The following is a 23556-nucleotide window of genomic DNA, read 5'->3' as shown; positions in this document are numbered from 1 at the left end:
GTTTGCTGGGCTTAATTACTTTAAAATTAATTTCATCTGGAGAAAGCAGGCAGTGGAGGTGGAGGGAGAAATGGGACCCTCCTTAGGGCCGTGAGGCTTGGCAGGGCTGATGGGATAGTTTCCAGCTGGGCCAAGGCCACTCTCTGGGAGAGCTCTGGCAGGCTGCCCATCCTGCCTGCCAGGTGTGGCAGGGACAGACAAGTTGGCTAAGAGTATGATCTGTGGCACAGGAGAACGTAGCCAGCCCGGGGGCCCTGGGCGCAGATTGGGTGCCTCATCTAGTTTGGGAGCAATCATGGGAGGCATCCTGGAAGAAGTGACTCCTGAGCTGGGTCTTGAGGTGGGTATTCAGAGGCTTGATCGGACTAAAGATCAAGATGTTTGATGAGACCCTAGGTATTGGTGTGCTGTTTCATCAAATGACAAAAAGTCAAGTTGCCTGTCTATTTTTGAGGTGTTAGCAGCAATGATGTTCAGTGCTTACATTGGTTTGTCCATTTGGGGGTGAAGAAGGATGATATTCTAATTACATCATTTCTTTTTCATTTATCAGCTGGTTTAATTTTGTAATGGGACACTTCCCTCCATCTACAGCTACCCATTGAAGCAGTTCATAGAGGAAAGGCAGGTTAGATGCTTCTTTCTTTTCATTTATTAATCCATTATTAAGACAATGAATTACTACTTTGTCATCCTGCATAGATGATGAATTTTGAAAACCAAGATGAAGTCAAGGATTAAAACCTATTTGATGGATTATAAATACACTGCAGTTATTGTATTTGCTGATGTTCAAACTGTCTCATCTTGTCACCAGTTAGAACCCCTTCAGGTTAGCTCTTAAGTCCTTTTGATGTGACCCAAGTAGCCTGAAAGCTTCCTTGACATCTGGTTTGCCAAGATGTTTCAAGCTCATCTTGAATGTTTCCTGCCCAGGACTAGAATCAGTCATTTCTCCAAGAAACCTTAGTTTCTTTTAGTGGGAAATAATATTGAATACTAAATATTTGACACTGGTATCCCCCCTGCTTCTGGCTTGATCATCATTTCTAGGTCTTTTCCCTAGGAAGTGCTAGATATTACATATTTGAGAAAATTCTCTGTTGTTTATACAGATACATCCAATTCAAATTGAGAACTGTGAGATTTTTACTTAATCTCTTCTGTGACATCTGTTTCTTGTTTCTTCCTCATTGGCAAATCTGGTTCTCAAAGGCACAGGGAATAATTGAATTAGAATATCCAGCTAGTCATTTGTTTCACCTCAACTGATGCACACCCAAGTTCAGATGTACAATGTCCATAATACCGTATAAGACCTCAGTGAGAGAAATTGAAGACAACAGGAATAAATGGAAAGATATTCCATCCACGTGGATTGAAAAAGTTAATATTAAAATGTCCATATACCCAAAATCTACAGACTTAATGCAATCTTTCATATAATCCAATGGCATTCTTCACTGAAATAGGACAAAAAATCCTAAAAATTGTATGGAAACACGAGACACCCAATAGCAAAAACAATCTTTTTGAGAAAGAACAAAGCTGGAGGCATCGCATTCCCTCATGTCAAACTATATTACAAAGCTATAGTGATCAAAACAGTATGGCATTGGCCTAGACAAACCTACAGATAAATGGAACCAAATACAGAGCTCAGGAATAAATCTGTGCATTTATCATCAGTTACTTAAGTCAATTTACAACAAATGTCTAAGAATATACAATGGGGAAAGGATAATCTCTTCAGTAAATGCTGGTGGGAATGCTGGACAGCCAGAAGCAAAAGAAGGAAACTGAGCCACCATCTCACACCATCCACAAAAATTAACTTAAAATGGATTAAAGCCTTGAATGTCAGATCTGGAACTATAAAGCCTCTAGAAATAAAAAAGGCAGTCAGCTTCTTCATGTCAGCCTTGGTGATAATTTTTTTTTTTTGATCTGCCTCCAGAGCAAAGGAAACAAAAGCAAAAATAAACAAGTGGGACCACGTGAACCTCAAAGGCTTCTGCACAACAAAGGAAACCATCAACAAAAAAGCTCCCTCTGAATGGGAGAAAGTATTTGAAAATCATAACTGACATGTGGATAATATCCAAAACATGTGAGAAGTCATATAAATCAATAGGAAACAAAAAGTAAAAAAGCTCTATGATTATAAAATGGGTAGAAGATCTAAATGAATACTTTTTAAGAAAGATATACAGGTGGCCAATAGGTACAAGAACAGAAGCTCAGTGTCACTAATCATCAAGGAGGTGCTAATGAAAACCACAATGAGATACCACCTCACACTGAATACAAGGGCTATTATCAACAACAACAACAGAAAAGGCTAAGACATTACAAATATTGGAGAGGATATTGAGAATAGGGAACCCTTGTGCACTATTGATGGGAATGTAAATGGGTGCAGTCACTATGGATACAGAATGGAGTTTTCTCAACAAATTCAAAACAGTACTACCATACAACACTGCTACCCACTTCTGGTATGTATCCAAAGAAAAGGAAAACACTAACTTTTTTTAAAAAATTGAAGTACAGTCAGCTACATTGTGTCAGTTGCTTGTGTACTGCTCAATATCATGGTCATGCATATAAGCAAAATACTTGCTTGAAAAGATATATGCACCCAAATGTTCACTGCAGCATTATTTACAATGCTTAAGATGTAGAAACTACCCAAGTGTTCAGTGACAGATGAGTGGATAAAGAATGGTGATATAGGTGTACAACGAAATAGCCAAATAAAAGAAAGAAATCTTGCCATGTGATAATATGGAAGGACCTCAAGAGCATTATGCTCAATGAAATAACTCAGAGAAAGGCAAATACTGGAGAATTTCACTTATATGTGGAATTAAGAAAGAGATCCAAGCTCATAGATACAGAGAACAGATTGGTTGTTCCAGAGGCAGGAGGTGAGTGCGGAGAAATGGGTGAAGGTGAAGAGGAACTAACTTCAGTTTTAATACAAATGAGGCATGGAGATGTAAGAAGCAGCGTGGTGGCCATACTTAATAATATTATATTGCATATTTGAAACTTGCTAAGAGAGTTGACCTTCAGAATTCTCACCAGAAAAAAAATTGTTTACGCGTGTATGGTGATGGAAGTTCATCTAGACTTCAAATAGGGAAGAACAGACCTGACTCCATGTTGATCTGTTTCTTGTATTTTATGCTTTGTATTCTATTGGTTTTGCTACAAAGTAATCACTAAAAGAATGTTGTCTCTAGCCTGAAATGTACAGGAGAGCCTATTCTCCAGGCTCTGACCCTTAAAGAAGAACACCTTTCCATTCATATAGAAATAAAAAGTTGCAAAACACAGAAGAACATTGGTCTTGTGGAGATTTATAGGAACACTGTGACCAGATCAACAGCAGCAAAGAAGGGATTCAGGTTCCAGGAGGTTTTCACCAACCAACCACAACCTCTCCCCTTTTAGTATGAAAGAAATCTGAATTTGAACTCGGGTAAGAAGGTTTTTGGGGACACCAGTCTGCTATTATCTCCATCTGCTGGCTTTCTGAATAAAGTCACTATTCCTTGTCCCAGCAACTCCTCTCTTGGTTTATTGGCCTGTTAAGTAGCAAACAGTAACAGCTTGGACTCATCAACTGACTTGCGGTGACTGTTTCACAATATGTACAGGTATGGAATGATTATGTTACTCATTTGAAACTGACCTAATGTGTGTGCCAACCATACCTCAAAAAGAAAAAAAAAAGCTACAGTATCCTAAGATAAATATAATATAGATGTAGCTGTGACTTCTGAAAAGTTAAAACTTTAGTTGCATCACATGTCAGTTCTCTCCTCCCCCTTCCCTCTCTTTTGTTTGTACCATTTCTACATTCTCAGAACATAAAGCCATTAGGAGACAGGCTGGGACCTGGGACCCTTTACCCGAGTGCTCATGTTGATTTTGTGGCAGAAAAGCCCAGTGACACCATGTCTGCTACGGGGCCAGGTACTGTCTGACCTCTGTCTAGGATGTGTGTTTCTGTATTTCAATTATTCTTTATGATTTTCTTTTTTAAAATAAGATAATTGTATAAGGCACCACACTAGGGTGGAAACGGTTGGCCTTTTTTCTCATTTCTCTAGTTTCCTACAAAAGCTCTATATAATGCCAGACTTTGGAACCATCCAGACTCAGAAGAACTACCTGGGCCGCTGGTAGTTAACCTCAGAGTGCCGCAGTAAGTGAAATATCCTTTATAGTTTCATGTTTGTGTAACGAATTATAAATTAATTAATCAGTTGCTATCTTCATTCATAATTTGAAAGTCTCTGGCTTTTCTAATAGTTTATTTGTGACTTCCTCACTGAAATTTAGTGGCTTAATTTTATTTATTAGAAAATTAAAGACTGTGGACAGAATAACAGAAATCCTGGAATTGCTAGGTTATAAATGAAAGCCTCAAAAAATATTAGACTGCTTTACTCCTGACCCACACTTTATGGAAATGCAGTATTGTGTATTTCATGTTTGTATTAAGAGCTGTATTATAAATTATATTAATCTTCAAGTTGCATTCTGTGATTAGATCTCTTCTAAATCAAATTAATACTAAGATTTTTGTTGATTAGATTTTTTTTACATTTCTAAATACGTAATTTATATTCAGTTTCAAATAGGTCAGGAGGACTTAATGTAAAGTTTCTTTCAAAGGAAAGACACTTTTGGAAGAAAGTCAGGTCTTTTCAGCTTTGCTTAATTAAAGCATTTCTTTTGTTAGACTAAAGCTTCTTTACTGCAGCAGGAACCAGGTTGCCCTTTATTGGGATTGTGGCTATGTGTGTTTTTTTAAAAGAAATACAATAAAAATGAAAAATAGAAATGAAAGGAAAATAAAGGAAAAGAAAAAGTAGGCTGGTTTATAAATAAGGCTCTGAGTGCTCTGTGCTCCCTCTAGTGGTGGTCCTAAATCATTATTTGTGTATAATGCTGTCATGGTGACCGCATGATGGGTATCCAGGCTGCTAACGCTGCAGTGTAAAGTTTAAAAGTGGTGAATCTGAAACCCTAAAAGTAACAAAGGATTTTTATTCAGAATAGATAAGAAAATATAGAGAACAATATGAAAAAGATAAACTTTGCTGGAAAATAAAGAAGGAATATTTGACAGGGGGACTCACAGTAGAAGAAACACAGTTAACTGATAAATACATAAAAACAGGCTCATTTTCAAAACAGAAAAATACCAAGCATAGCAGTAAGATACCAGTTTTTACCATTAGGCAAAAATTTAGACACACCCACACCCTCTTCATGCAATTGTGCTTATTACAACTTTTGTGGTAAATTAATTCAATGTATTGATCTATAGTTGAAATACATGTACCCTTTGGTTTATCCACCTCACCCTTGAGCCTCTATATGGTAGAAATAACAGTACTGGTATGTATTTTATTGAACTAGCAAATGATCGATTCCTGGAAATAATGGATTTTCTCTGAAATAAGCCAGTGGTTAAAAAAAAAATTTCCACTGGAATTTGACACATTGTAAATCAATAAAAAATGTTTAAAAAAATTTCTTCAGTTTAAGACTTTTCTGATACCAATTTAGATAAGTTTAGGTTAACAGAAAAAGGCATCTAGTGTGTTATAAAACTACTATGGGGTTTTAGCTTGGTGGTAGAGCACATGCTTAGCATACATGAGGCTCCATCCTCAGTACCTCTATTGAAAAAGAAATTAAAAGTAAACAAACAAACAAACCTAATTACACAGTCCCCCAAAATACTATGGGCTGGTTGCATGCAGTATTTTTTTTTTAAATCTCTACAGTTGTTGCTTCAGAGTTCTTGTTGTGCATCAATATTCATTAATGGTGCTTCTCATTTTCAGACTGGACATTTGGCTATGGACACGTTACTGTCTCCTACTTCTAAATGAGCAGGAGACTTGTTAAAGAAGAACTCTGGCTCTTGGGTGGTCTGGGTCATAATGTAAAGCTATGATATATATACATAAAACATTTTAATATATTATTTAAAGCCTGAAGAAAATTCACATACTTCAAAGAATAATTGCAGCAGTTTGAAAAGATCTCTTCTCTTTAGTAGCATCTTGAAAATCTTTTAAAGATAAAGCCATTAACACTTTGATATGGGAGAGTTATGGAGATTAAAAAAATTAATTACAATCTCATATTTTAACACTGCACAGAATAAAACTTAGAATAAGTAGTATTCAGAGAAGTTCTAGCATATTCATAGCATGTGTACAGATGGCTTTTATATGTTAGTTAAGGGGATAAGTATCGAGGTGATGAAACATGCTAATGTATATTCATTTCTTTTCTCCTAGTGAAAGATGTGTGGATCATTTAAGAGATGAAGATGAACAGAAACTAGTGGCCTCATTATGGGGAGCAGAGAGATGTTTATGAGTTTAGGTAAGTGTAAGTATGAACAAATAATGGGAGAAATTATTTAATCTTAGATATGACTCTGTGTGTGAGACTGTCATAGTTTTATATTAAACATCCCTAGAGTTTTACATTTACTAATCCAAGTTGAAATCGTAACGCATTCTTGAGCAACCAAAGTTAAAGAACATGTTAAATGAGCAGTGTAGTTTTTTTAAGTTTGTTGCGCCATATGAAATCATGCGTGTTGTTTGTTCATATTGCCAAGTGTTATAGTTCTTTCCTTAATGTGGAATTCTGCTTAAATATATTAACTTGTTTGTAGAAAATAATAGTTAAATGCAGTCAAGTTTTTGTTATTTTTTTAATTAATATGAATTTTCTTGATGTAACTACTTAGTCGCATTGTTATAATCACAGTTTATAATATTTGGCTTTGAAGAGTACTTCTGAACTGTATGCCGTAAGTATATTTGTTTTTTGAATTTTCTGGATGATGTAACTAAGTTCAGAGTAGACTAGAATTTATGCTGCCAGTGAATTTCAAGACACATAGACTGTGTGTTGGCCAGATTGGATTATCAGGGGATTTTTTTGAAACACCTGTGGGAAAATGATCTATTATGAATGAAAAGTTTCTGGCATAGATGAAATGGAAATTATTTCTTGGCTCTTCTAGGGTGCTTCAAGTACAGTTGATAAATATAATTTTTAAAAATCCTAGATGAATCCACTTTAAGAACTTTAAATGTTAGCTTGTTTATTAAATTAGTGATTGTTCTTTTCTGAATAGATAAACAAGATTATACTGTATAGCACAGGGAAATATACACAAAATGTTATGGTAGCTCACAGAGAAAAAAATGTGACAATGAGTGTGTATATGTCTATGTATGACTGAAAAATTGTGCTGAACACTGGAATTTGACACAACATTGTAAAATGACTATAAATCAATAAAAAGTGTTAAAGAATAAAAAAAAGCTTGGTAATTCATTACTGGGAATGTATGGTGCAGAATATATTAATTATGAATAAGCAACTATAACAGTGATGTTTTAATTTTGTAGTAAAGCAATAGCTCTATTATTTTCAATTTAGAACACGGGGGTTGCTATTCCCTTAGATGACAAAGGCTGATAATCCTTCTTCATCTTTATGTCTTTTAGAGCACTGCGTGTGGTGCGTGAATTAATGAATGAATGTTATGGATTGCCATGAAATTTCAAAAATTTCCTTTTAGGTAACAGTGCATAATCCAAAGAATCAAAGCTATTTGATAGCATAGAAAGATTCCCAACTCATTGTTTCATCAGCTAAGTAAGTTTTTCTGAAATGTCATGCTTTCTTTGTTTTTTCCTTTCAAACTGATGTACAGTGCTGTGTTTTTAGTGTACAGCATTGTGATTCAGTTACAGATAGATAGATATCAGTAGATAGATTCTTTTTCATTATAGGTTGTTACAAGCTAGTGAATGTAGTTCCCTGTGCTGTACAGTAGGACCTTATTATTTATTGATTTTGTTTATAGTAGTTTGTGTCTGCTAATCCCAAACTCCTAACCTATGACTCCCACTTCCCCTTCCCCTTCGGTAACTACATGTTACCAAAGATAAAAGTGTCTATGTCTGTTAGTTTCTGTGAGTAATTATTGTTTTGTAAATAGGCTCATGACATCTTTTTAGGTTCCCCTTATGAGTGGTATCATTGTATTTGTCTTTCTCCTTCTGGTTTACTTCCCTTAATATGATCATCTCTAGGTCCACCCATGTTGCTGCAGATAGCATTATTTCATCCTCCTCAGTGCATGTAAAGTTTCCAAGTCTGTCTCCAGCTCTGGTTCTAGCTCATTATAGCAGCTTCTTCTTAATATCTCTAGCCCAGTTCTTGATATTGCTGCCTTGGTTCTCTGGTCTCTAGCCTGTCCAGTATAATCCCAGTACCACAGGGGGTTAACCTTCCACAGATCTCTATTTTGTAACAAGAATCCCAAACTCCAAATCTGTGTGATTCCTTATTTCTTTGGATGGATGTCCAACATCCTTGGTATAGTATCAAATACCCACTTCAGCCTGACTCATTTATCTGTTTGTAACCTCTTATTTTAAAGAATTTCAAACAGATAAAAGCAGACAGTAGCATCATAACCCCTGTTGTACACCTCATTCAGCTTGAATAACCAGCAGTCATGGCCAGTCCTGTTTCCATGTATAACCCTATCCATTCCCCCTTCTATATTATTTTGAAGCAACTTACAGATTTCTAATCATTTAATCCATAAGTACTTGAGTATATAATCTCTAAAAGAGGACTCTTAAAATATAACCACAGTACCATTCTCATAACTTATAAATTATTAATTGCTTAATATTATATGTGCAGTCATTATTCAAATTTCCAATAGTCTCAAATTTCTAGGAGTCTCTAGTTTCTAATAGATTTGCTTTTAATCTGTAGGTTTCTTTGTCATCTCTGTTTGTCTTATATTTATTAATTATATCACACTTAGGTAGCCTTAAGGCATATTCTGGTTGTTCTGTAACCAAGTTTACCCTCCCTTACCAAAGTATATTCTTGCAAGTTAAAATCTGTTTCTTAGTTTGAAAATGTCTTTTGTGTACTTCATGACCCCTGACACGTGCCTTCTAAAAGGAGGCAGTTAGGAACCTTTGTGATTAGGACCTTTGTGTCAGATGTCTTAGAAGAGGCAGTAGAGGTCAGAATTGGATGTTTGTGAAAGACCACTCATCTGGCTTTTCCAAATTTTCAGCAGAACCCTGATTAAAGCAGGGACAGCATATTGAACAATTAAATATTCTCCTGCTGTTCCCACCTCACCTCCCAGCAGCTTTATTAGCTCAGTGCTCCTTAAAGCCTGTGAGTTAACAGTAACAGCATGGCAATTCTGGTGAACATCCCCAAACTTCTAAAGAACAAATTATTTCATGTCAGACACAGGAACCACTTCTTAACCAGAGCGTACGTTTTAAGGAGCAGCTGGAGAGCAGTCAGATGTAGTACAGTTTTCTTTAAGGGTTTTGTGTGGTTTTTAATACATGAAGACTCAGCTGACAGAGTCAGCTTACTTCGTCTCTCATAGACTTTGAAGTCAATGGACATGGTGATTTACAGAGTTTTCAGAAATACTAGACCCACTTAAAGATTATATTTCCTTGTTATTTTGGGTAGCATCTTGAGAACCCTTGGCTATAGATGTTACCCTTGTATGACTGCCAGGAAACATGTCAGTTAAACGACCTCATGTTAAAAATATGATGTGGGGGGTTGGGTATAGCTCAGTGTAGAGCACACACTTAGCGTGCACAAGGTCCTGGGTTCAATCCCCAGTACCTCCATAAAAAAACTTGGTTTGTTCTGGTGTTTATGAAGTATTTAATATTTATCTATACAAGGTTATTATGCAATATTAATATAAATAATATTCTTTACCTAAGCTAAGAGCTTATATTTGAAATGAAAAAACATCTAATTGAAATTCAGAAGTGCCCGGTGTTAGCTTTTAAATGTTTAACTTGTTTGGGGAATGGGTTGTGGTAGGTTGTTATGCTGGAGAGTTCTGTAAAATGGGGGACAGCTGTGGGCAGTAAAGTTATAAACATCTGCATTGAATTTATAATTTTAACTTTGCTCAGAAAAAAACTTTAGTATCAAGTTTTCCCAAAATAAAAGCAAAATCTTAGCAACTAGTGTGACTACCCAGACATGTTTGGTACACAATTAAATAGGTAGTACATTTGAAGTTCTTTAATAGAAAAAGATGAATTTGGCAGCATTTATGACAAATTTAAAACAGTAAGGTCCAAGTAGGTAGAAATTCTTAATATAACTATGTTTGTTTAACATAATAGTCTATAATTTGTTTTCTCTTAAGAACGTTACATCATTGTACAGAGTTAACTAAGCAGTATACCCGTGCTGAGAACAGTATTTGCTCACCCGACAGCCAGCCTCTGCCTCCCCGGAATATCACCAATCACGTGGGCAGAGCAGTAGAAGACGGCATGAGGGCTGTCACTGGGGTGCTGCTGCTCAGTTTAACTAATGATAATGGTAGGTCGTATTTTCTACATGTATTCTCACTGAAAGATTGTATTACATGTAAAAATATTACTCCCCTTGTTTCTTCTTTTCTCAATGTCGTCATTTTAAAATTGCTGTCATATAATTCACTTATTCATGTATAGATTTAACTGCTATTAGCAGTTGATACTTTAAAAACCAGCCTGGTAGCCTGGCTCAGAAATATTATTGTCAACAGTGTATCTCAATAAAGGAATAGCTATACCTTTTTAATTTTTAATATTTGTGTTAATACACATTCGTTGTTAGTGTCATAAAAATGATGACAACCTTTATCCTCTTCCCATTCCCTGTTTCAGAATGGGGCAGCAGCACAGCAGGAGGGCAGGGTGGCGTGACGGGCACAGCGGTGAGCTGTGTGCTTCAGGTTCCACGGCACCTACCTCAGGGGCAGAGGTTTGGTATTCGAGGGCTGGTGAGTTCAAGTAACTATTTCAGAAATGAGTACTTGATCTGTTAAGATGACCAAAACTTCATCTTAGTTTTGGATTTAAGAATCAGTTGCTCAATATATTGTGAGTTTCAATCAATTCCTTATGAATATAACCTCTTAGAGCGCACAAGAGAGCCATGAAGGGCCATGTGTGAAAATAAAGGGTATAAGAACTAAAAGTGGTGAAGTCATTCTTTGGGAAGACCATTATTTATAATTATAAATTGGTTATCGACCATTCTGAAAATGATAGCACACTGATTAGTTTTCTGGCTGTCAACAAAAGTTGTATATTCATTTGTTTTAATTCTCACCTGTGGTAACAGGCATATTTTACCTTTTGTAGGGTTTAGGTCTACTGGTCAATCTAGTTGAGTATAATGCTTGGAATTGGCACTGTCTTGTCAACATGGAAACATCATGTTCTTTTGATTCTTCCTTCTGTAGTGGAGAGGGGGATGGTAGTTTAAGGGTGGCTGGACAAGTCCCTACAGTTCAGGCTTTAGTGCAGTAAGCAACAACTTAAAAACAAACTAACACCTTCGATTTTTACATCTGTCCAGTTTCTTCATCTGTTGTTACCTTCTCTCACTCCTACCTTCCCTCCCGTCCTCTTCCTCTTCCTCTCTCACCGGGTCAGTGAGGCAGACTCAATTAGACTGTGTACGCTTACTTATCATTTACTTACTCTGCTGACTGTTTTCAACTACTGTAATCACTCCTTAGGCATTGTTAGCAAAAAACAGAAACAAGGCCTCTTTGTTTATGAATCAAATGTAGATTATTAACAACAAATCAAGTTTTAGCTTTATCCCTTCTGGTTCAAGTCCTCCAGCATCACTTACTGGTCTGATCTGTGCCCAGGATGTGTGTACCTAAATACTGGGGCATACCATTCAAAGTATGTATGTCTTTGGAGTAATTTCCTGGCTTAGGAATTGTGTCAGAGTATGTATATTTAAAATTGATGTCCCCAGCTTGCCCCACCCCAATCACATACTCCCTCGTCAGCTGATTTATACTCCCCTGTAAAACTGTATGTGATTTTTTGCTTCTTGGCAGTGCTGGATGCTACTGGTTTTCACTTTTGCCAGTTTAATACTTTCTGCCAGTTCCTAGCTACCTTGGTCATTTCCTTAAGTGACAGTATGCACATGTTGAGAAGTGATCATGAACCTTTTCTTTATTACTATTTTTTCCAAAGCCTTTGCTAACCCATTAATCCTTTTGGCCTTTCTGAAACTAGAAATGCTTGATCTGTGTCTTCAGGTATTAACCTGCAACAGCTTCATGTTTTCTTGAGTCATAACTAGGAGCCTATCATCATTCCTTTTCAAACATTTGGATCTCAGGACTTCTTTATTCTGTATACTTTTATGTGATATAAAGTATACATTATAATAATTATTGGGCATACCAAGTAACTTTTGTTTATGTGTGCTTTATCTATTGATAAATTAGAAGTCAAAACAAAAAACTCTAAAATTCAGGAACTCATTCTATTAGCCATTGGTGTATAAACATAATCACATGGCATGTAGATTCTGGAAAACTCCCACCATGTAGTTGTGAGAGAATGAAAGGAGTCAGTTGACCTTTTAATATACTTACGAATGCTGTTTTGAGCTCACAGATTCCTGAAAGGATTTGGGGGACCCCTAGGGAACCTGGAAACAATTTTAAGAAATACTGCTTCATATAAAGCTGAAATTTTATTTTCTTGAGGGTATTAAATTTTATATACCATGCTTGTGTATATTTAGCAAAGTTTTGAGATCTCCTTGGTATGTGGTTTTCAGGTAGCTGTAGCTGTCATTAGTAACTCAGGGTTTTCCCCAGTCACATCAGTGAGTATATGAAATGCTTTCTGTACGTTCGGCACTGCAGCAGCACATGGAAATAAAGTGAGTGAAGGCAGGAGGTTTTGGGGTTCCCTTTTACAGTTTTTGGTGTGTCCTTCCATTGACAATTGTACTTCCATTGTTAAGTATTCTAGTTGAGGTCCAGTTCTAGGTCTTTATCTGAGAACTAGCTTTTTACTTTTACTGGTTCTTGTTTATCTCTTAATCCCTTTAAATTCATTTTAAAGAAGCCACATTGCTTTCCCCTAATATTATGTTTTGTTCAGTGTACTTTCTTCCTTCCAGTTAATTTATCCAGGCTGCTAGGATTTCAAAATTGTTTAATTCTTGGAACTTTTCATTTGTATTTTTTCCTCCAGTTTCCTCTCAGTATAATCCAAATTAAGAAAAAGTGTTGAGATTCTCAGTCTTATAAACAGAATGCCTGCATCATTAGTAGGTGCACTTAATTTGCTTGATTGAATTTCAACAGCTTTTATACTTTTGCTTTGGCCTTCAGTTGGATGAGGAGCAGGGGCATTTATTGATATCTATCCTTGTTTACCAGACAAATGCTTCTTAGGGTTGGTGATGTTTAAAAGCAAATTGAGCCTTAAGTTTGCATATATTCATGCTGGTTGGTGATCTCTCTCAGTGGTCTTCAAAAATCATCTTTCTCAGCTATTCCTTGAGCGAGAGAGAGCAGCCCAGTTGGCAGAAAGTAAAACAGACGAGTTGATCAAAGATGCTCCCACCACTCAGCATCGTAAGAGTGGAGAGGCAAGAAACAAGTGGAGAAACACAGTGGGCGTCAACTGAGAAGACGGATGGTACAGAAGAGAAACAGTAGGAGGAGGAAGATGATGAAGAACTTGACCTCAATAAAGGTATGTGTATTTTGATGTATTCAAATGAAATATGTGTTGTTTTTCCTCCGAAGCATGTTTAATTCATATGTTGTTATAATCTTGCTGTTTTTATGGCCTCTCTAGTTCAGTGCAGACAAGCTTTGATATTTCAGTGCTTGTGGGAGTTCTTCACAGGCTTCCTAGCAGTGGGGAAGGTATTTGTCCAGTGCAGGCAAGGTCTGCTTTCCTTTCCTGGTTCTCTGTTTACTTATCTGTAAAGAAAAGCACCTGAATAATAGGACCCCTAAAGGTTTTTATAGTTCTGAAACTTGGGGATTCTTTTATTGGCCTCACTTTGTAAACTGAGAGCTATTGTCATAAATTACAGTAATAGTTCTCAAAGACTTTTGCCCATATTTTTAATTGGGTTGTCATTTTTTGGTTGAGTTGTAGAATTCTATACATTCAAGAGACTTGACTCTGATCAAGTACCTGATTTGCAGATAAATTCTGTGAGTTGTCTTCACTTTTTTGATGGTGTCTTTTGAAACACAGAAGCTTTAAGTTTGATGAAGTTCAACTTACCTGTTTTTTATTTTGTCACTTGTGGTTTTGTTGTTGTGCCTAAGAAACCATTTCCTAACCCAAGGTCACAAAGATTTAGTCCTGTGTTTTCTCCTAAGGGATTTATGGTTGGGCTCTTATATTAAGGTCCTCTTCCATTGTGTTATTTTTTGTTGATGTGTGTGGATATTCCATTTTCCTAGCACCATTTATTGATGTTTAGCAGTTTTGAAGGAAAGATGACTAACAGAGGTGTTGGTTTCTTGGATGATTTTGTGTGTGTGTGTGTGTGTATGTGTTTTAATGTACAGTTTTCAGTTTAAATATTTTCAGCTCTTCAGCATGCTGGGAAACACATGGAGGATTGCATCGTGGCCTCATACACAGCACTACTTCTTCAGTGTCTCTGCCAAGAGAGTCCAGTAAGTAATAGTTCAGTGTTGTTTTATGTGTCTTAAAAAGATTCCATTGTGACAGCTTCATATCATTACCTAATTAACTTATGACTTTTTCTTGCCCCCTTACATTTGGTGACGTTTAGAAGGTGCATTTCACAGTAAGAATATATTGGGTTTAATGAGGAAACCCCCAGGTTAATGGAGGAATGGATTCACTGGGGCCTTGGTTGATGTCAGAGAGAACTTCAGCTACAACCTGTGCCCAGCTGGCTTCAGATGCAAAAGTCCAGCCTCAGTGAGGGCATCAAAGATTCAGTTTTTGTCTTTACACTCTGCTGTCCCCTGCATGTCATCTTGTCTTTTGCTAGCTGTCTTCACGGCCCTGTGCAGACTCTAGCTACGTGTCTTGTCTACTTAACTAATGTCCAGTGGAAGAAGGTGGTCTCTTCCTGTATATTTATTTGTAAGGGCAATGGTTTCTTTCCCCTAGGACCCCTGCACACCCACTGCAGAAAGGAGCCTTCCCCTCACCTTGGCCAACATTGGCTCACTTGCTTTTCTTTGATCTACCCACTGGCCAGGAAAATGGGATTACTACGTGAGATTTAGTTCATCATTATTTAACTATGAGAAGTATGTGAGTGTCTAGACATTTGGGCTGAATCAGCACAGAGGTGGACAGGTCCTGGCTATTGGGATGGTCTCCTTTAAAAAGGGGAACAGATGGGTACTTTTTTAACAGAAAGGCCCAGTAGAAGAGCCATATTTTTAAATAAAAGAGAGGGTTTTTCCCCCTTAGCTGCCATGGGCATTCAGGTTGCAAGAAGGAGTGGAGGGAGGTCTATTGTATAGTGGGGTGGTTAGTTTTTCTTCTCTGAGGCTAGAGGACTAGAAGTGAAGACCGTGATCTGAAGGGCATCTATCAACCCTCTCACATTTCTTCACTTTTACCATCGACTTTTCTGCATTGCCTTGGTTTCCCCCTGTATCCGTTTGTCTTTAGTCCTGTGTATTTTTCTGAATCCTCCTTGTCCATCTCTTCCATATTTACATTGTAGTCCAGTATATTGTACACTGTAGTCAAATGCACACTTGCCCACTTTGTTGTGGCCCTTAGTGGCACCAGCACTTTCAGGATCCAATCCAGAGTTTTTATTATGGCTTTGGAGGCCCTGCAAGATCTTTATCCCCCTTCCAGTATATATAATCTTTTCAGCTCAGCCCTTTTTTGTTATTTCCTTAAAATCCAGAGATTTTTAAGGGAAAATGAGAAACACATACCAAGCAAAGGGAAAGAAGATGCTCCTTCAGTAGCACCCCCTCCAAAAAAAAAAAACAACCTAATGGGCATGCTATTTAAATTAAAGATTTTTAGGTATTGTGTTTGGCACACACCCAAATTTCAGTCATGGTCTTTCTTTTTTTTTTTTCATTTCAGTCATTTTATTCTAAAAGGAAAAATTTTTTTTGACATTTTAAAATGGGATTGTTTAATTTTTTTGATACTGTGTTGTATGAATTCTTTGTATATTTTGAGTGATAGTCATTTTACAATGTTGTGTCAAATTCTAGTGTAGAGCACAATTTTTCAGTTATACACAAACATATATATATTCATTGTCACATTTTTTCCCACTATGAGCTACCACAAGATCTTGTATTATTTCCCTGTGCTGTACAGTATAATCTTGTTTATCTATTCTGCATTTTAAAATCCCAGTGTGTCCCTTTCCACCCCCCACCCCCTTGGCAACCACAAGTTTGTATTCTATGTCTATGAATCTGTTTCTGTTTTGTATTGATGTTTTGTTGTTTTTTTAGATTCCTCATATGAGTGATCTCATATGGTATTTTTCTGTCTCTTTCTGGCTTACTTCACCTAGAATGACATTCTCCAGGAACATCCATGTTGCTGCAGATGACATTATGTTGTCAGTTTTTATGGCTGAATAGTATTCCATTGTATAAATTTACCACATCTTCTTTACCCAGTCATCTGTTGATGGACCTTTAGGCTGTTTCCATGTCTTGGCTTTTGTAATTAGATCTTTTCTGAAATTGTATTCATATCATTATCTTGCTTATTTATAATTCCAAAAATACTTTGACAGGAATAAGGAAGAGGGGGAGAGAGAACTGGTTGCATGTTTCCTAAGAGGGGTGACATGTAGTCTTTCCTCTCCTGCCCCATCAACAAAAATCAAGTCAGAAACTTCCCTGTTCCTCCTCCTTTTGTGGCAACGTATTTTCTTTTGTGTTTTTTATTATAGGTGAGCCTCCTTAGAAGAACTTTTCCATTTATTTTTTAAGAAGTTTTAAGTCATTTTTAAAATTTGAAATAGAACACGTTTTAGACAGGCCATGTATTTTCCTTGTAACAGATAAGTTTGTATGTAGTCTGGCTGCTTCTTGCTAATTGATGAAGGGTAACATCTTAAGCTTAAGCAAAACTGGAATCTCTACATCTTACAACTGTGTTGTTAAGAGAGAAATGGAAACAAATTCTATAAATCTTAGTGTTTATGAACCTCTTAAAGTCAGAAGAATGGATGATAAATTGAAGGAAAACTCTGAAAGGGTACTTGAAAACAGGGCCCATGAGGGGAAGCTGAGCTCTGAGAAGAATGACAGCTCCCTTGGTGGTGTGGCACCATCAGGGACCAAGCCATCCTCCAGGCTTTCCTCCTGTATAGCTGTGATCGCAGCCCTCAGTGCTAAAAAGGCCACTTCCATCTCCTCTAAAGAACCAGTGACCAACTCCTGGGAGTCCTCTGTTACCAAAAGAAGTAAATGACAGCCCTAGAGCCACTGAAAAGTCTCCTGAGTCCCGGAGTCTCATCCAGGGGATGAAAACAGCATCCCTCAAGCAGCCGGGTGTTCCCCAGAGCGTCTCCAGTGAGAACGCTAGCGAGGGGCACCCTCCTCTCCTGCAGGGTCGACGCCAGCAATCCCCAAAGTCCGCATCGAAACCATCAAGACGTCCTCTGGGGAAATCAAGGGGATGGTGATGAGGGTGTTGCCCGAAGTCAATCTTGATGCTGGAAAAAAGCCTTCAGAGCAGACGGGGTCCATGGTGGTAGCTGTGATGTTGCTTCTGTCATCTCCAGCCTCAGCCACTGTCCTTTCCTTCCAGCCTCAGGGCACCTGTGCAGTCAGTGGTCATCACCAACGCTGTTGCCCCTGCCGAGCTGACGCCCAAACAGGTCACGATCAAGCCTCTGGTGACCGCCTTCCTCCTGGTGTCAGCTGTGAAGACGGCCGGTGCGCAGGTCGTTAATGTGAAGCTCACCAGCAACACGACGGTGATAGAGACAGTCATACCTGCTGCCTCCATTCAGGGCACCAGCAGCAGCATCATTAATGCCACCAGTGCCGCCCAGCAGCAAACTGCCGTGGTGCTGGCCTCCAGCCTGGCCAACGCCAAACTCGTGCCAAAGACTGTGCACCTTGCCAACTTCTGCCTCAGGGCGCCCAGGCCACCTCTGAGCTCTGCCAAGTGCTCACCACATCTCAGCAGCAAATAAAGCAGGCAATAATTGATGCGGTGGCCTCACAGCCACCCAAAACGGTGTCACAGGTCCTGGCAGTGTCCTCCCTGCAGAGTTCTGTGGTGGAAGCTTTCAACAAGGTGCTGCGCAGTGTCAGCCCAGTCCCAGTTTACATCCCCAGCCTCAGTCCTCCTGCCAACACGGGCATCACATTATAAACCCGTGGGTACAAGTCCTTGCAGTGTGGGGACTCCTTTGCCCTGAAAAGACCCTGACCCAACGCTAGGACAGATGCAGCGTGTGCATTGAAGTAATGTGCACTGTAGTAGGAACCTCATTATTGACAAGTGCAGCCTCCTGTCCCATGCCCGTGGGCACAAGAAGGGAGTGGTGATGCAGGGCTCCCACTTGATTCTGAAGCCGGTCCCAGCAGATCAAATGCTCATTTCTCCATCAAGCAGTATCCTGCTTCATCTTCCACTCTCCTGAGCTCCATGGGAGCCGGCACCCACACTGTAACATAAATTCAGTCTGACGTAACTGAGATGGTCACATCAGCCCCTTTGAGCACACCCATCCTTCCAGCTGTGCCCCTGGATGAAGACCCATCCAAGCTCTGTAGGCCTAGTCTGAAAAGTTTGCAGTGTAAAGAAGTTTTCCAGGATGAGACATCGCTGGCTGCCCATGTCCAGCAGGCTGCAGATGTGAGTGGACAAAAGACTTGCACTGTCTGTCAGATGCAGCTTCCTGACCAGTGCAGCTACGCCTCCCACAAGAGAATCCATCAGCACAAATCTCCCTGCACATGCCCCGAGTGCAGGGCCATCTGCAGGTCGGTGCACTTCCACACCCACGTCACCAGAACTGTCTACGCTACAAGCGAGGGTTGGTTTTCAATGTTTGCATTGCAATGTTGTCTACTCTGTCACGGCTGCACTGAAGTCTCACATTCAAGGTTCTCACTGTGAAGTCTTCTACAAGTGTCCTATCTGTCCAGTGGCATTTAAGTCCTCCCCAAGTACACATCCCCATGCCTACACGCAGCACCCCGGCATCAGGATCAGAGAGCCAACAATAATATAAGTGTTCCATGTGTGACACTGTATTCATCCTGCAAACCCTGCTGTATCACCACTGTGACCAACACATTGAAAACCAGAAGGTGTCTGTTTTCAAGTGTCTGGACTGTTCTCTTTTATATGCACAGAAGCAACTCACAATGGTCCGTGTCACGTCTATGCATGGAACACCGAAAAGCATGGAAGGGCCTCCAAACTTGGGTATAGACTTGCCTTTGAGCATTAAGCCTGGAACTCAAAATTCAGCAAATCAAAACACAGACACCAGATCCATGAGTGGGAAAGAGAAATTGGGAAAGGAATACCCATCACCTATGAAGAAATCAGTGAAAACAAAAAAAGTGGCCAGTCCTGGGTGAACGTGTTGCAGGTGTGACCACCTGTGAGGAAGGAGCATGGGAAGCAAATGAAGAATCACCCCTGTCGCCAGTGTGAAAAATCTTTCAGCTCATCCGTCAGCCTCTGCCATCACAACCGGATCAAACACAAAGGCATCAAGGAAAGTTTACACCTGCTCACACTGCCCAGACTCCAGGCGGACCTTCGTGAAACAGCTGATGCTGGAGAAACACATCCAATTCATGCATGGTATTAAGGATCTTGACATGAAAGAAAAGTTAGAAGCCACCAATGAGGAGGAAATGGAAATAGAAGATGCCAAGCTTCCTAGCCCCAAGCGGAAGTTAGAAGAATCCGTTTTCTGGAGTTCAGACTGCCTAGAGGAGCCATCACCCGACCCCTGAAGAAGCTGAAGACAAACACCCATTGCGATAGTCATGCACAGCTGCGTTTCTACATGTGATTCTTGATTTGTTAATTTAGTCCCAGCAAGGAACTTTAGGACCATATGATCTAATTTTATGATATTGGATCCCTGAGGGAATCAAAGGTGTCCTCTGAGACTTAAGGGACAATCAAGGGGGGCGAAATGAGAACAGAAGCAAGAGCAGAAGGTGAGATGTGACCTGGGGGACCCCTGGGATCAGGTGGGTCCTGGCTGAGGGGCACTCTGGGAAGGTGTTCAGGTGTAAAGGGCTTGGCAGGTGAGGAAGATGCCTATGTATGATGACCTCCTGTCGGGACAGCTCCAAGAGAGTCCCCATTTCAAATACATTTGCAGACCTGTCCTGTCTTCCCTCCCAAGTGTATTCATTCAGCAGTGCGAGCGTGTCTTCTTGGCTAAGCACTGGACTAGAGACCTGTAATATACTGGAAACCAAGGCGTAGACTCTGCTCCCAGGTGGCTGACCATTGGTTAGAACACAATACAATACAGGGAAAGCTGTTGTAGGCAGAGGATCAGGTAATTAGAATCATAACCTGTCCCTCTCCCATGGTTGCTAGCATCCCTGTTCTTGATTCTGCCCCAGAGGCTCCTTCAGGAAACACAGGGCTTCAGCAGAGCTCCCCAGGGGAAGGCAGACTCTGCTGTGAGGATACGAGACAGCGTGGACCCACCTGGGCTGTGCTGAGCAGATCTTCCCTGGTGATGGACTCCCACTGAGACCTACTGCCCTCCTTCAGTTGTCTCCTAGGGATCCAGGGACAACCCCACTGTCCTGTGAGCAGAGCCCTCGCACTCAATGATCCACATCACACACACAAGACAACATAATTTAAAATATCTCTACAACATCACACTGGTTGTCGAAGTGTTTTATTGAAAGCAGTATGTACAGACGGCTGGAGGAGAGAGGAAGGGACAGAGGTGGTCACAGATGGGGGCTGGACACAGAATGAGACATGTCTACGTATCCCAAGGGACAACTTCCCCTTGGTGGCTCACCTTCTACTTGTGAATTGGAGTAGATTTACATTAGATCCCGAACGAGATGGAAGAAGAAAAGCAAATCTCTATAGCTTAAAGAAAGCCTCAGTTTCTAAAACATCTTCTGAGGAAGGCTCAATTGGACAGGACCACTTCAGAATGCAGCAGTGTGTTTCTCAGAGGCAGTGACACACCTCCCTCTGGTGGCCGTATGAGGAATGGCATGGGAGCTGCTGGCTCCATGGATGGCAAACAGGCAACATTCACACACACAACATCCGTCACGCTGTTAGGAGAACGCCAATTCCGTGAGATCAAAATTTTGGCTGTGCCTTCTAGTGAAAGTCCTCGTCTTGATCATGACATGACCAGGCACTTCCCAAGGGCAGGGCCTCAGGGAGGGTTGATGGAGCCCCTGAGCTGGGCCCTGGGTCCACAGCAGAGAACAGAGAGGACGTCGCTGCCTCACAGGACCTGCAGGGAGAGAGTGGGAACGTGCTGGGGTCACTTGTCCACATCCCCGCCCTGTGTGTCTGGTGCAGAGAAGTGAGTCTATCCAAACAAAGACACGCATGGCCCTTTGCTGTTCACATTAACAATCAAATGTCAACGCAGGTTTGAAATGTATCACGCAGCATCTTTGTCTCATTTCATCTAAGATGATGTCCAACTTGAAAAAACGAGATGACGCTCTATTACCGGCCACTTTGTCAGTTACCAGGTGTAATGGCCATCTCCACTGCAAATGTTAGAAAACATGACTTTCAAAGCTGTGTCATGGTCCTTCTGATCCCTTGTCCTTAAAGGACCTGCTTCTGTTGCTCCTGCTGCCAGCTTTCTCCACAAGCATGCCTTCTTCATCTCTGAAAGTGGAGCCCAATCCTGTCCTCCCCAGGCAGCTTCTAAATCTAGGATCCCTCCTTGAACTTCCTGAGCACAAGCCCTGTCCATTTTCCTACGATGGCAGGCACTTCCCGGCATGTCTTCTCTCCTGTGGATTCAGAGCTTCTCCCAGACCAGGAAGCTCCTCAGTCAGTTCTCAGTCTGCTCTCTGCTCAGCGCTTGACAGACAGCAAATACTCAATCAAGATTTGGGCGTCACTAATCTAAAGTAGTTATGCACTGTTTCAGATGTCATCCTAAAATTAGAATTAAATCCCAGAAAAGAATCTGGATGTCTTGAAGCAAAAGGGCTGGTTTGTTGTTTGCAAGGTCTGCAAACCATGAACACACAGTTTTTACCTGTAATGGACAGTATGAACCCCGGGGGGTTGATGGGTTGAAGAGTTTCTCAAAGCCAAACCCCAGAGCATATAGGTGGGTGACTTGCAAGGGGCTTGGATGGCCCGTGCAGCCTGACTACAGATCCTCGCAGCTGAGCTGCACGTTTCCCATGACTGGCTGACACTGGAGCATCTCCTTAGAGGCTTGACCAGGTGGGGCCCTTAGCAGAATCGGCAGTCTGACAGGTGTTGTTTGCGGTTTTCTAAGAACTTGGGAGTGTGTTACTTAACCCCAGGTCCATCATGAGCTACACAGCATCTCAAGCTTCCAAAACCTCCAAGTGGACAAAGGCTGTCTGGGCTTCTGTACTGAAGGCGTTTCGTCGAGGTGAATTTGGTTTTGCCTTCACACTTGGGTGTGATCACTTCAGACCAAGTCCTACAAACTGACACTGAGCCTGTGCTCCTAAGCATCAAGGTCGAGCCTCAGCCCGGGCGGCCCTTCCCCTGGGTCCTCTGATCTCTCCTTTGTCTGCTCCCAGTTGAATCAGGGACTCCTGTTTTTCCCCCTCCAGGAAGAGCTTAGACTCTCCTCCCTGTGAGGCCCTATGTTGTGTGCATGGGGGCATCCCAGGATGCCTGGCCTGAGGCTCAGACCTCCCTGCAATTTCTCCGGCACCTGATATGTTTTGGGAAGACTCTTTCTGCTCATCTGAGCTCACGTGGGTGCCGCTGTTGCAAATCAAAATTCCCCTGCATGGAGCATATCCAGGAGCATGCCTTAACATGGTGTCCTGCCTTATTTTTAATTTTTAAATGTGTAAAATTTAAATGAAAAAACAATGATGATCATTCTCTTCATCCATTAGTCAGCCAGACACAGTATGTCCCAAGTAATGTGTTATCACCTCTGAGAAGAATCAGGAGTTGTAAATTCACAGACACCTCAGGAGCAGTGGGCATCCCGGCACTGAAGGGGAGGGCAGGCAGCAGAGCCTGTCTGGTACTTATAGTGCGTCCCTCTGCTCTGGCTCTGGCTCTGGCGCTGTCTCAGGCAGGAGAGCTGGAGCTGGCTTTCCACCCAGAGTGGTTTCTCCAGCGGGTTCTGGAGCTAGTGCTGTGGCTCCAAGAAGGGAAATTCTCATCAATAGGACTGCTTTCCCACGTGTCTCCCAAAGCCAGGGGAGCCCTCACTGCTACTCAATCAACTCTCAGTCCCTGATTCCACCTCCAGGGAGTCTTCCCAGACTCTGCTCTGTGTTGTCCAGTGCCTTCCCCTCCCCACCCACCAGATCCCCCACCCTGCATCCTCCTCACCATCACTGTCTGCCTCTGGGACCTCCAGTTGCTCCAGCTGTGCCAGGAGGAGGTGGGCCTGCTGCTCCAGGTCTGAGCCAGGCATGCTCAGCTCTATGTAAGA

At 40.7% G+C, this 23556-nt stretch overlaps 1 pseudogene; it reads left to right on the top strand.

Annotated features, from left to right (window-relative positions):
• The window catches only part of LOC140699214 (zinc finger protein 532-like), a 51872-nt pseudogene extending 31595 nt beyond the window's left edge, over positions 1 to 20277 (top strand).
• Positions 20278 to 23556: the final 3279 nt, after the last annotated feature.

The sequence above is a fragment of the Vicugna pacos genome, chromosome 11 (assembly GCF_048564905.1).
Source record: "Vicugna pacos chromosome 11, VicPac4, whole genome shotgun sequence".
Classification (NCBI taxonomy): domain Eukaryota; kingdom Metazoa; phylum Chordata; class Mammalia; order Artiodactyla; family Camelidae; genus Vicugna; species Vicugna pacos.
The sequence above is the reverse complement of the archived record's forward strand: the minus strand, read 5'-3'. Positions and strand labels throughout refer to the sequence as shown.